Here is a 13684-nt window from a genome sequence, read left to right as displayed (position 1 = left end):
ATATCTGTTTAATGTAATTTTTCTTCATCTCTTTAACCATACATGTAGTCAGAACAAAATACCAATTCAATCAAATATGATTGTAAAGTTTCAAGCAACGGTAACGAGTACACATACTACCAACTTACCAAGTATACAGTTAATATACTTACAGAACGATGATAAAATTACGTTTTTAAAATATGGAAAAGTAGATTATGTTATTGTCTGTTGGTTGCGTGCTAAGCTTTCAAACGGTCTTCTTATTCATTTTGTTAGTTAGGCATTGTTTTCTTTGTATTACGCGTGCTAAATTTTTGTATATTATTAATCCACGTTTATTTTCTGTATCTATCTCATTGGTGATACTATATATTTTTTAAAAGAATGTATTAATATTTTGTCACCAAAATAAACTCGAAGAAATGGCAACAAAGTCCATAAATACTTCGTTAAACACAGTGTAGTGGTAATAAGTTAATAAAGCGGACGACAAAAGTGTCCCAACTGGTACGAAAATGAGACTGTCTTTAGAGATTTGTAAACGAGTCATTCAGATTGTATCAGAGGGGCTTGAAAAAAAGAGATCTAATATATTGTTACTGGTTTAAGTTTAAAATAAAAGCATTATCCTGGAAGAATCGGAATAATCAGTGTCAGTTCAGTCAACATGATATATAACTGAAATTTGCATTGTAAGCTAGAAAATTCCTAAACCAATCCACCAAATCGAAGAAAGCTTAAATGCCTCTAATCAACATGTTTTCCTTTTAGTCCTATATTTTGATAACACTGATCAGTTGTTTATATATATGCGTCTATTATATGGAACTAAATCGGATCGAGTTATCTAGTCCTCGAGTCACAACATAACTTTAACATTTTTGCGTCAAAAAGTATTCTACAACATCTTCAAGCTGCTGAAAAAAAGTCAAAGAAACGCATCGACCTGAAAGCTGAATGAACTTTCAGAACCGAACGTTTTTATTTAGACCAGACCTACAACATTGAAGGATAATAAACTGATCGAAACATTCTAGGCAGTATCCTATTCATCTTCGTTTTGAAACTTAATGATGCGAAGCACATTTGCAAAACATATTGAAAATGCACCAGATACGGAAAAACAATACACTAAACTGCTACAGAACACGCTAAATGTCATCGTAATGGTTTAGTCATTCTACTGTCTAAGGTTTTCTTAATCAAGATACAGTCCAAAATATTGTCAAAGATTATTACCATCTAGATTAGTGTAGGAACAACCCTTAGTGTTGCGTATTTTCCATGCAATTATAAAGTAATCATGAACATTAGTAACACAAAAAACTGAAATTGTATAGTGTTTGAACATAGATAAGATTAAAGTTTCTATTTTATAAAAATAATTTAAATGTGTTTTGGGGGTGCTACAGCTAGTGCCTTGCCGATGTTTGCACTAAGTCTACAGTGTTCACTATTAATTTGCTATCGCAGAGGTCTCCTTAAAGAAAGTGAAACGTGTTGGCAAGCCTTAATGCTTTATACAAATTTTAGACGCATACATCTGGTGAAGCAGTTTGTGTAAATGTATCACTAAACATCTCTACTGTTATATCTATATAATTCGTGTAATACCTCATTGCTTAGAAAGGTTAGACACATGAATTATTCTCTTTCTCACGGAATATATCTGAATTATGTTATATCTCAACATAGAAAAGATATGAAAACTGAACACTTCAAGCCAATTTTTTTTTTTATAAATTTCGTATTTGATAAAGGAATTACCTCTGCCCAATTTAACCTAGATATATGTAATACCTAAATGAACAGAATTTCTACTCAAGCAGGCATTCACTTGTGGTGATATTCCAATACCAAGTAGAGGTATTCAGCACTTTTATAGAACTATCTTTCACCGCTGATGACTGTAGTAAACAAAGAATGCTTCTGCTGTTTCTACAGCTACTGATGATGATAATAATAATAATGATATTGTTGTTGTTGTTGTTTATTTTGAAATATTTTGTTTAAGAATTACTGATATTGATATTGTAGCTGCCTGATGCTGCTGTTCGATGACAATAATGGAAAGAATGAAATAATCAAAGGCCTGAAGGGCCGGAGTCGGCTAATGATTGATGTACTGACAGTATAGTCTACCAGTTTCAGTTTGTTTTTAGTTTTTTTCCCCAACTAAAGACAGATTTTGTTACAATAAATGAAATGAACATTCGGTCGATGCCTAGTAAAACTTTGATTGACATTATACAAGTATTTAAACCCAATATATTTCTCTAAAATTGAAGAGTGGTTTGCAGAAATAAAAATGTTGAAAGTACAAACTACAATTTGACAGCTGACACTAAGATACTGCCCATGACTTTATATATTTTTCCAGTAACCATTTGCCTCCGGCATTGCCAAAAGAGGCAATTATCTGGTCAGGATCCATGCTGTTCGCTGTCAAAGCCTATTGCAATTAGAAAAACCGTTCTCATTTTCTGAGCACATCAGACGTTTGCAGTGAAGTAACAAACAGACACTTAAATACTTAATACTAACAAAATTATTCTTTAAATATTGATGTCGTCAATGTAATAAGGAAAAAGTATGAATCTTTATCAACATCTATCTTTATCATGACATTTCAATTGCTAAAACATAAACACCGCCATGTCTAACCCAATAATGGTTTCTTTAATTTGTTCCAACAGGTTCGCATGGGTTGCAATTTGTTTCGTTTATACATCTTAGACAATAATTACAACAGTGTTTGATGAGATTCTGACGCGGTTCATGGAGGAGTCTGTAATAATGTGTTTTTTGTAAAAATTGGTTCTATGCGCGTTGTATGATAATTGTAGAGAACTTACGATATTGTTACAATTGAGTTTAGAATAAAAAGTCCCATTACATGTTTAGTGTTACAGATGGTCAATTTCACTTTCAGCTATTTTGTCCAAATAAAGTGTCTATATAAATTAAATTGAAGAGCCTTATAATGATGCTCCAGACAGTATGACATATTCAAGATGTTGAACGCTGATTATAAGTGATTTCTAGTTTAAGTCTACAAGGCCAAAAGGGTTTTAAATGTCCAACGAAAAAGTGCTAGCTAATAAAGATGCTAATTTAATCAAGTTTTTAGAATAACTGAAAAAAAACAAAGGATATTTATTTCTAATAGCCAATGATCCGCTGTCAAAGATTGATTCAGAATACCTCAATGAATCACACTTATAAAGCAAATGCAAGTCAAGCAACTAAATTGTAATTATTTAAATATTTCTTTGTAGAAGTTTATACGTTGTTTTTGTTCTAACAAACGGTTCATTTCAGTGTAATGGATTCGTCATATAGCATATGTAAACTAAAAGATTGCACTGAGTTCATTTTGCCCATATAAAGCATTGATAGGATAGTATACAAATCAGGTTATAATTATTGATTTCAGCAACAGTATTCATGGTTTAAGCAATTGTAGTCAGAAAGCAAGAATTTTCAAGTACTAACGACATTGTAACATGTACGCTTAAAACCTTTTCTAATAAAAGACTTAAAAACATTATCAGGATCCGGGACGTATTCACGCTCTGCCCTCATTGTACAATTGGTATTTACACGTTTTTATTCTTTTATTAACTTATTATATTTAATATATCAATTCTTGAAATAAACTAGACCAAATTTTTCAGTTTAAAACGTGAACATGTTTAGGATACAGCATGTCTACTTTCATAGGTATGCTAAGAAAGAGTAAAGAAATTGACACTTCAAAACGAGTGTTGATAACTTCACCATTTTGATAATTCATCTATTAATGCGTTTATAAGCAGTTGATTTGCAACTGAAAGTCCTTGCAGTAATATTCGAAAACGATTTAAGGTGTTCGCCGTAAAAAATACTTAGAGCAAATTAGATGTTTTTAACTTACATTTGTAAATACAGACCAGTGATAAATATCTAATCAAGTTCCTCACGTAATAGTATGAATGATGACGAAATTGTAAAAATAAATTTAGCGCATGGAAAAATACAGTGTTGAACGATGATCCAGACCGCTTGCATTTCACAGGCGTTATCCAGTTAAGTTTCCTTCTACTACAATTGTGATAACGTTTAGCAAATATCAATCGTCAATATGTTGGTTTCTCATAGTTCATTTGTAGTTTTTCAAAAAACTTCTTCCGTATAATTATATCTTTAGAATGTAAAATGTTCAAGTTACAATAAGTTCCGAGTTTAGGTTTACATCACAAGTGTACTTCAAAGAAAAAATATAATTCTAAAATTAATGAACACTAAAACTGAATTTCAAATTGCATTTTGTACAGTCTGCAGTTTGTATTATATTAATTTCGTCTTATGCAATTGATTTAATGTACCGCTTGTTTAATTTATAAACTAAACAATTAAAAAAAGGAAACAATATGCAATTTTCTACATATGACGTGAAAATGGCAGATTAAAATATCTAATTTATCACAGTATAATGGAACTGCAAATAAAAAAGCAATTGAAAAGATGATATTCTTTTCTTATAAAATCCTGTGATCTGATTAGAAATGACCTAATGTTATCCATTATGCAGCTGTCAATCTGTGTCATAATAGATTATTAATTAATTGTTCCTTTGAAGATTATTAATTAATTATTTCTTTGAAATAGGGAACAGGGGAACAAATCTTTACAAGTTGTAAACATAACAATTAATCATAATGACATGTCACATGTACTGTTTTATAAGACAAAGAATGAGGATATGCGGTGATGAAGAAAATAAGAACATTGACAGATTCAAAAAAACGTTTAAGTTTCGAAGTAGCTTCAAACCTTTTGGAAGTATGTGTCATTCATCAAATTACATACCTAGTTTTCATTAACAGAGATAAAAAGATTCAACAGTGGAAAATCTTCCTTCAGTAAATATTCTTGTTTTGTACGTTGCTTTTTAAGTTATACGCCGGTAAAAAAATACTCTAGAGACAAAATACAATGTTTTTATGAATTTAGATTTCAAAGCTACGTGCCCATAGTTGGGATGAAATTATTAATCAAGTTCGCGTCCACCTAATATGTCATGGAATGTATATATGACACTGAATAATGCTAAAATGAGTGAAAATAAGTGTAAGGCATTGGTAAAAAAGCAAGATGAACGTTGATTTTCTCTTACATTTCAAAGGCGTTATCACAGTTACAACAGTTTACTCCTTTCTACACAATATGGTGATATCTTGCAAAATCCGTAAGTAAGTTTGTACTACTGATCAAATTCATAGTATCCACATTTTGTCAGTTTTTGACAGAAATAAAATTACGGGCAAACTGTGAGCAAGTTATTTTAATGTTAATATTTCGAATGTTACTGACATGTCAATTGGTACGCATGGTTCATACGGCTTCACTAATAAAGTTCAAGGACCGGGGCTTTTGTTGCTGTGTGGTTAAGTTCGCGAAGTTAAACCCAACAAAACAAACAAACTAAAATTCAAAATATTCATAATGAAACACAGATTAAAACTGTTTTTATAATTTTACAAAATGTAGAATTTTGTACAGCCAGTGCAAGTATAAACTGTATGGATGATTAATTTACTCTTTTGCTTTTGTTTTGTTGGGCACCCGCTTATTTTCGTTTACATATCAAATTTATATAAACAATAATAACATAAACAATAGTAACAGCATGAGCAGGATTTATATTTACATCATTACTGAGAAATGAGAAAATATTCTTGTCAGGCATATACTCATCAGCAAATAAAGTGTATCAAACTCGAGAGAAAAGAATCCCCATTGCCAAAGGACATGAGTTCTGAAATTGGTTTTGATCATTAAAAAACGTTGCTCAGTCTTGTTAGAAAAATCTTAAAAGCTTGCAAATTGTTCTCATCAACAGTTTGATCTTGATATGTATGCCTTATCGATTAAAACATGTTACAGTTTAAGTACAAAATAGGTCATTTTCCATAGATACCTGTAACCAAAAGCAAAACAGTCGCCGCTTATTCAGACAAGTTAAAGCAAAAACAAAATATTTCTGTTACATAAATTATGTAGAACGAAAACCAGTTATGGCTGGTCAGAGACGTCTTGAAGACAGACAGCTACAATACTCTGTACTGACATCTGAAGAATCAGTTATGTGCAAGTATTGTCATTCTAGACAACACAGTGTTTACGTAGTTGCGCCAAAGCACACATAATAGACTAAACATGATTACTTCTTCGTTTTGTTTCGCTATGAAAATGTTCCAAGAAAGATTAATAAAATATGTTTAATGAAATTCTGCTTCCGATGTGAAATTTACGTATGTGCGTAGATATTCTTATTGACCACTGTTTTATATAAATTGCAGCTGTAGATAATGTCCCCGACTCTAGGAAAGCATTGCGTTTCTGTAAATCTTTTAGATAAAATAATTTCAACCAAAACGTCTAGATAAGCTAAATTGTTCTTAACGATCACCATCAGAGAAATCTGAAATCTGCGGAGTCATTATAAATCCAAGATTCCTTGATTTTATTTCAAAGTCATGAATTATTCGAGCAGGTGACAAACAAAATACTAATAATTGAACATATAAAAAGCAATAATCATATTAACACAAAATGTTTAACTATGACTGAATGTTAAATGTAACCGGATATAATTGGATAAACAATTCCAAGTTGATTAGAATACAGTTTTGACTAGTATTAAACGAAACGAATTAATCAAAATTTTGTCATGGTATTGGATTTACTGGAAAATGAGTAAATTACAGTAATAAACTACTATCTGTGTAGGAAAGAAAAGATTGATGTATGACACTATCTATTTACAAATCAAAATAATTCCCTCACAAAATAAGGCAGTATTTACTAAAATTCCAACAACTACGCAGACCTTTCTTATCAAAAACTAATATATTATCGTAATCGCATCGTGTCACAACTGTATTGATATTTAATTTTTTAAAGATATATTCTGTTATGATAGTGAAATACTAGCCAAGGTGCGCAATTTATTTCAAAATACTACGGCGATGAAATAGTAACAAAACGTAGCTGAAGTGTTAGTAAGACTTAACTCTTAATAAACTAACAATGTGTTTAATGCAAGAGATAAGTAAAAATAAAACAGTTTACCTTGACACAAACAGTACACTCCCTAGCAAATATACATCCTTAATAATGAACAATTAAATGCATTTAAATTCAACATGCATGCAGATAGTAAATTTATGTGCATCGCTTTACTTAACCTTGTTTCAACAAACCACGCATTGTAATATGATTATCTGGGATGTCAGTTTTAAAATAATTTATATCAAACTATATTCACCTTACTTCTGTTCCACTTCATTCAACGATTTTGTTTTAAATCTGAAGTAAAAATATATTAAACAAGTATCTCTGCGTATTAAGATTAAAATAAGGATTTTATTTCATAATAATATCTAAACTGTCGTGTAAAAGCTGTTTTGGGGCATAGGTATTAATTTATAAGAACTAGAAATCAATTAAAGGCAGATCAACAATACATGTATTTCCCCATTTCCTAAAACGTAGTTTAATAATGTGTGATTCACTCAATGTTATTCTAATCTATTTCCATATTTTGTCTATTTATGAGGTTAAATCACACGCTAGCGTTAGACACCCTTGAAATTTGATCATAAGCAATTTGTTTCAAAGTAATGAAATAGTCAATATTCAACCAAACAAAAGCATTCATATTCACACATCTAATAAAATAAAAAGCAAGAAAAGAAGTTTTAAGATGGGACAATTAGGATAAATAAGGTGTCCAATATTCAATCAAACAAAATGTTTCAAATGTGCGTATCTTATAAAATAAAGGCAAGGAAGAAAGTTTTAACATCAAATATTCAATCAAACAAAAGTTTTAACATTAACATAATTTAAGAAGTAAATGCAAATAAGGAAGTTTTAGTACAAATAAGACACTCAATATTCAATCAAACATAAACTTTCAAATTAACATAACGTAAGAAGTAAAGTCAAATAGGGAAGTTTTAATTAATACTGGACAAATAGGACAAACAAGACTATCCCGGCTTATGAATTATATGGAAGACAACAAAGTGAATACAAATCCGTAATCGTTCGAGCTCCATCATCCGAGCTATCGTGGAGACATGATAAATTTCATTTTTGTTATCTAATTTATGTCACTTGCACTTTCTTGCTTATATCTATGAAAGCTGAGAACTGGCACATTAAATCATTTATCTGCATCATAATAACCACAGCATGACTAGGTATGACTGTTCCAGAGACAAAGAATAACAGAAAACATACTCTTCAATTCTGGCACATATTTATCTGTAAGAAAGAAGTACTTTTGTTTTTTGAAAAACAACGATAAAATTCACACCGTGTTACTCACTACTGCTTACCAGAACTGATATTTAGTTGTTTGTTTACAGTGGTTCTCTGCCAAAGGATGTCATGTATGAAATTGTCTTTGAGCATTACGAACAATACAGCTTAATCTCGTCTGCAGTTTCGTACACCTTGCACACGTGCAGGCGATATGCGAAGCACGTACTCGTAATAGTGAAGCCCGAAATCGAGAAAATATCATAATTTCGCGTTTCGCCATTCCCTAAAGGCGATACGTGAAGCGTGTGTTTTGAACTGAAAACAGAAACTTTCTGAACCCACTCCAATAATACATCATATATCGGTATAATATGCATGCACTTTGCACACACAAAAATCAGCCATTGTTTTTACAAATATCCTAGGCTAATGGCTAAATTAAATTACATAAATAAAGACTGTCCTTGTTCTTTCTATAGGACGTATGTGCCAATACATGTTGTTATTGCGAACAGATACCAGCATAAACCTTATTTGTGATTTGTATAGGGTGGGGAGAGGTTTGTGTGTGGAGTGTTTTCGTAGTTCCTGTGCTATCTGCTTAAGTAACCATTGGAAGAACGTAAACGAGTAAAACGTATCAAGAAAAATAGAATGTTTATCTTGACACAAGTAAAAACGCACATACTGACTAGAGTACATATTGCAGTTATAACACGCTCAGACAATGATGTAAAATGCACCGCCCTGATAACAGACTTGTTTTTAACAAGTCAAGTATTGTAATCTTTATATACGTTTGTTACATTGTTTATATTCATCTTCGTTCAATTGTTTAACTGCATTCAAAATATACATCTATTTAACAACTTGCATCTCGATGACGAAAATATAAATATTAGAGAAATTACAATTATATTGTTGTTAAATCACAATGTAACAATATATTTGCCTTTGGCTTTCCTTCAAGCTCATTCTAGTCAAGGTAAGTGTTTTTTGCACATAAAACGTTGAACTTCTCTCTGCGAGATAAGTAGGCATTCGGGTCATTTCATAAAAAAAAAACATGTTTTCTATTATTGTCTCAATTCACTCCAGCTTAGAATCATAACAAATGATTGTGATCCACTAATCAAACGTAAAAACTCACTACAATTGAAATTAATTAATATTTTTATTGAAAAGTAAAGCTAAAAATACCGTGCAAATCTGTTATAATATAACACATAACTTTGTCAATACAATAAAAACTGATTTGATACTATGTAAAGTAAAATCAATTTCAGCACGTTTATAGGACAGAAAGCATTAACAATTAAAGGAAGTAGAGTTGTTTTTTTTTCCATTAAACATTGACATTTTCGTAGTACACAGGATATTGGTTAACGAAAGACGAAAGAAGTCAAAGGTTGCAAGCTTGTGAAAGGATTTTACACGTATTTATAGATTCTAGACCTCAACGAAATTTATCAAGACTTTCTCAATTCATTTAATGCTTTTAGTTTTATATGAGGGAAATTCAGAAAAATTTGAGACTAACGCGCTTCCGTAGAAACTGAAACAGGTACAAGCACGTTTATTTTTCATGGACCTCTAGAGGATTTCAGTAGCCAGGTTCATTGAAAATTTCAAAATAATTGGCTTTGATATTGCAGAGTTACAAGCGTTGTGACACACCACACTAGTATATAGTGGTGTTTTTATTGTAATTGTGGAGTCTCAAGACAGGAATGAAATTAGGTCCTTCAGTAAGATGCATCGTTCTCTGAATACATCCAAGCCAAGCAGATTCTGCAAGAATTTAAAACTGTTTACGGTCATTCTTCTCCATCCATAGCCACAGTTAATATGTGGGTATGGGTATTTAATAAGGTCGAATCTAGAGTCCAAGATCTACCCCGTGTATCGCGCCCTAAATTGTAAGCATCCTCTCATAAAATTGCTGCTGTAGAGCCCATAGTAGCAGAAGGCTCGAGATATACAGTTTCCCAAATAGCTGGCTGCATCAGTGGTCATTTCATCGGGAAGTGTTCAAGAAATTCTGACCAAACAATTTATTAATAATAACGAGGATGTGTGCAAGGCGGGTTCCCAATATTCTGACCTAGGGACAAAAAGCCCAAAGGGCGCAATGTTGATAAAACGTCTAAAAGTGTATTAAATTGCAGATGAAAGGAGGTTTAATGACATGGTCACTTTATTTGGAACCTCAACGGCGGATACACAACAATGGCTTAGGAAAGGGAAAGAACGGCCAGTAATCGCAAAAAAATGGGTTCCTTATACAATTTCTTCAATTCCAAGTGCTCTGTGGTGCAAATGCTCAGCGTACCAGGCAAATCTATCACTGGAAAAATTTACTGAAATAAGGTTCTGAACTCAGTTGGAAAACATTACGTAAAACGTCGCCCACAAACTGGTTTACGGGGCATCTGCCTGATTCATGACAATGAGCAATATTGTACAGCAGTGCTTACAGAACCAGCTTGTCGAGATATTCGCCCGACATAAGTCCTTGTGATTTTTAATTCTTTCCTTTCTTGAAAAGTGCTGGATGGGCGTCGCTTCTATTCATATAGCGCCCTTGGCAGCGTAGTGTGTCAGTGTCTTCATAGTATACCAAGGACAGACTACTGCGACTTTCAGGTCACCAATAGCCTGGATGGAAAAGCATGTTTCTGTTAAAGATGTGTATTTTGGGGGACATATATAATTAACATACTTAAACACAGGGTTTTCTTATTTTATATGCATCAGTGGGCATTGTTCAAGACAGTCTCAAAATGTTCTGCATTCCCTTCGTAATGAACATAGCCTGAATACCCACAACGAAAACGTAACATTAATTTCGATTACCAGAAAGTGTAGCATGATGTCTAAAATGCTCTCCTTTATACTCCAAATAAGAGAATGGAAATCAGGAGCACGTTATTATAAATTTACATGGAGAAAGAAGATCCGTCTTATTTCTGGTATAATTCATCACGTGTTTTCAACTGATAAATACGCACCGATGAAAAGACTCAAGTGCTTTGTTGTTGCGATCCAAGCTAAATATTTTAAGTAAAACAAGTAATAAAACATAAGCTTTTAGCATTTCCTCATATCTGTATTATAATATAGAAGAGAATACTGTGGAAATTTTACAGCACACAATCCGAGGCAAATGACCTGAAATAAGTTACCTGTATACTGATAATATAGAACGGATGAGCGTCCTTAAACTCTACCTGCTTTCACAAGCATGAAATAATTATACTCTCGTTTATTTTTGTACCCCCCGACAACAAAGTTGTAAGGGGGGGGGTATACTGGTTTCAGGTTGTCTGTCTGTCCGTCTGTCCGTCTGTCTGTCCGTCTGTCCGTAGACGCAATCTTGTGCGCTCCATCTCTCCTTATCCCCTTGACAGAATTTAATGAAACTTCACACAAGTGATCAGTACCAACAGTAGTTGTGCATGAGGCATGTAAGGTTCTTTTAGAAAAAAAAATTGCAGAGTTATGGGACTTTGTTTTTTTTTTGTCACTATACTATATACATAGACACAATCTTGTGCGCACCATCTCTCCTCATCCTCTTGACACAATTTAATGAAACTTCACACAAGTGATCAGTACCAACAGTAGTTGTGCATGGGGCATGTTAGGTTCTTTTAGAAAAAAAATTTGCAGAGTTATGGGACTTTGTTTTTTTGTTACTATACTTTATACATAGACACAATCTTGTGCGCACCATCTCTCCTGATCCCCTTGACACAATTTGATGAAACTTCAAACAAGTGATCAGTAACAACAGTAGTTGTGCATGGGGCATGTTAGGTTCTTTCAGAAAAAAAATTTGCAGAGTTATGGGACTTTGTTTTTTGTTACTGTACTATATACATAGAGACAATCTTGTGCGCACCATCTCTCCTCATCCCCTTGACACAATTTAATGAAACTTCACACAAGTGATCAGTATCAACAGTAGTTGTGCATGGGGCATGTTAGGTTCTTTCAGCGACAAAAATTGCAGAGTTATGGGACTTTGTTTCTTGTTAACATACTATGTACATACAGTCTGCATATGCAATCTTGTGCATGCCTAATCTACCAAACCCTAACACACAATTTAATGAAACTTCACACAAGTGATCAGTACCAACCCTAGTTGTGCATGGTGCATGTTACATTCTTTTAGATAAATATTCTGCATAGTTATGGGACTTTGTTTTTTGTTACTTTACTGTATACATACAGTCTATATACATACAGTCCACGTAATTATGCAATCTTGTGTGCATCAAATTGCAATGTACTGTGTCAGTGCATGCGGGGGTACATTCATCACCTTTAGTGATAGCTCTAGTCTGGTTTACTTTGACACAGGTAAAAACGCACACCAAAACAAAAGTGCATTCAACATACACACATATCAGATACAACGTGAATGCAGTTAATATATTCCGACAATAATATGAAATGCATGACCTTAATCAGCATAGATTTAACAAATCACCTATTAGTTCATCATTCACCTTCGTTGAAGTTGTTAAAGTTTGCCTTACTTTAAGAACATTTCTATAACCATATTTCTTTTTAAATAAAGGTATTTTGATTTATCTGGATTGTTGGAATATGATTGTAAAATAAATGAAACAATCTGTATTATTTTCATTATCTTTTGCTGTTATGGCAGAAAGTCGCATTTCTGCCCAGAATGGACATGAAACGAATAGTCAGATTTATCCTACCCTCATATAAGATTTAGCACACTATCGGCCTGCCTAATAAACTTTGCTTTATCTAGATATCACTTTTGCGGAAACTTTTGAAATCACTTATTTTATTAAAATTTTGCATTTAAATCATCACCATTGTATTGGAAATGTCTCAACTTAGAAAATGAGTGGCCAAATCAAAGGTTTTTATTCTGAAACAAAAAAGTTATTGCTATTTTTCACTTTTACAGCACTTCAGCTGGAAATTTTGAAAACAATTTTTTCCGAAGTTTTCATTGAAACTGTTATCATTGTATTGGAAATGTTCTTACTAAGAAAATAAGTGGTAAAATCAAAAGTTTATATCCAGAAACAAAAAAGTTCTTGCATTTTTTCAATTTTCCATAGACTGAATTACACTAGCAAACGTCATATTATATGACGTCAAGTCTGCACGCTGTTGCTCTTTCCAACGACTTTTTCCAAATTTTCTGAACAGGTAGGATTAATAGAATATTAGATTACTGTCTGAAAAAAAATAAATTTATTAGGCTCATCTAAGAAAAAATATCAGGCTCGGTAGAGCCTCGCCTAATATATTTTCTTCAACTCGCCTAATAAATTTAAATTTATCAGACAGTAACCAAATATTCTCTATGTCTAGGATTGCTTTTCAATTTTACTTT

The 13684-nt window shown here is 32.5% G+C and overlaps 1 protein-coding gene across 2 annotated transcripts in view; it reads right to left on the bottom strand.

The window, feature by feature from the left end:
• LOC123552248 (uncharacterized) overlaps window positions 1–13684 on the bottom strand; it is a 99285-nt gene that overhangs the window by 71330 nt on the left and 14271 nt on the right. Inside the window, exon 1 of one of the 2 annotated variants that reach the window (XM_053541750.1) lies at window positions 7099–7203. The exons of the other annotated variant lie outside the window; for it this stretch is intronic. The gene's annotated coding sequence lies outside the window, so the exon portion shown is untranslated. Of the gene's footprint in view, window positions 1–7098; window positions 7204–13684 lie in introns of those variants that run through there. 2 annotated transcript variants of the gene reach the window in all.

The sequence above is a fragment of the Mercenaria mercenaria genome, chromosome 4, assembly GCF_021730395.1.
Source record: "Mercenaria mercenaria strain notata chromosome 4, MADL_Memer_1, whole genome shotgun sequence".
Classification (NCBI taxonomy): domain Eukaryota; kingdom Metazoa; phylum Mollusca; class Bivalvia; order Venerida; family Veneridae; genus Mercenaria; species Mercenaria mercenaria.
This window is presented reverse-complemented; position numbering and strand designations above follow the sequence as displayed.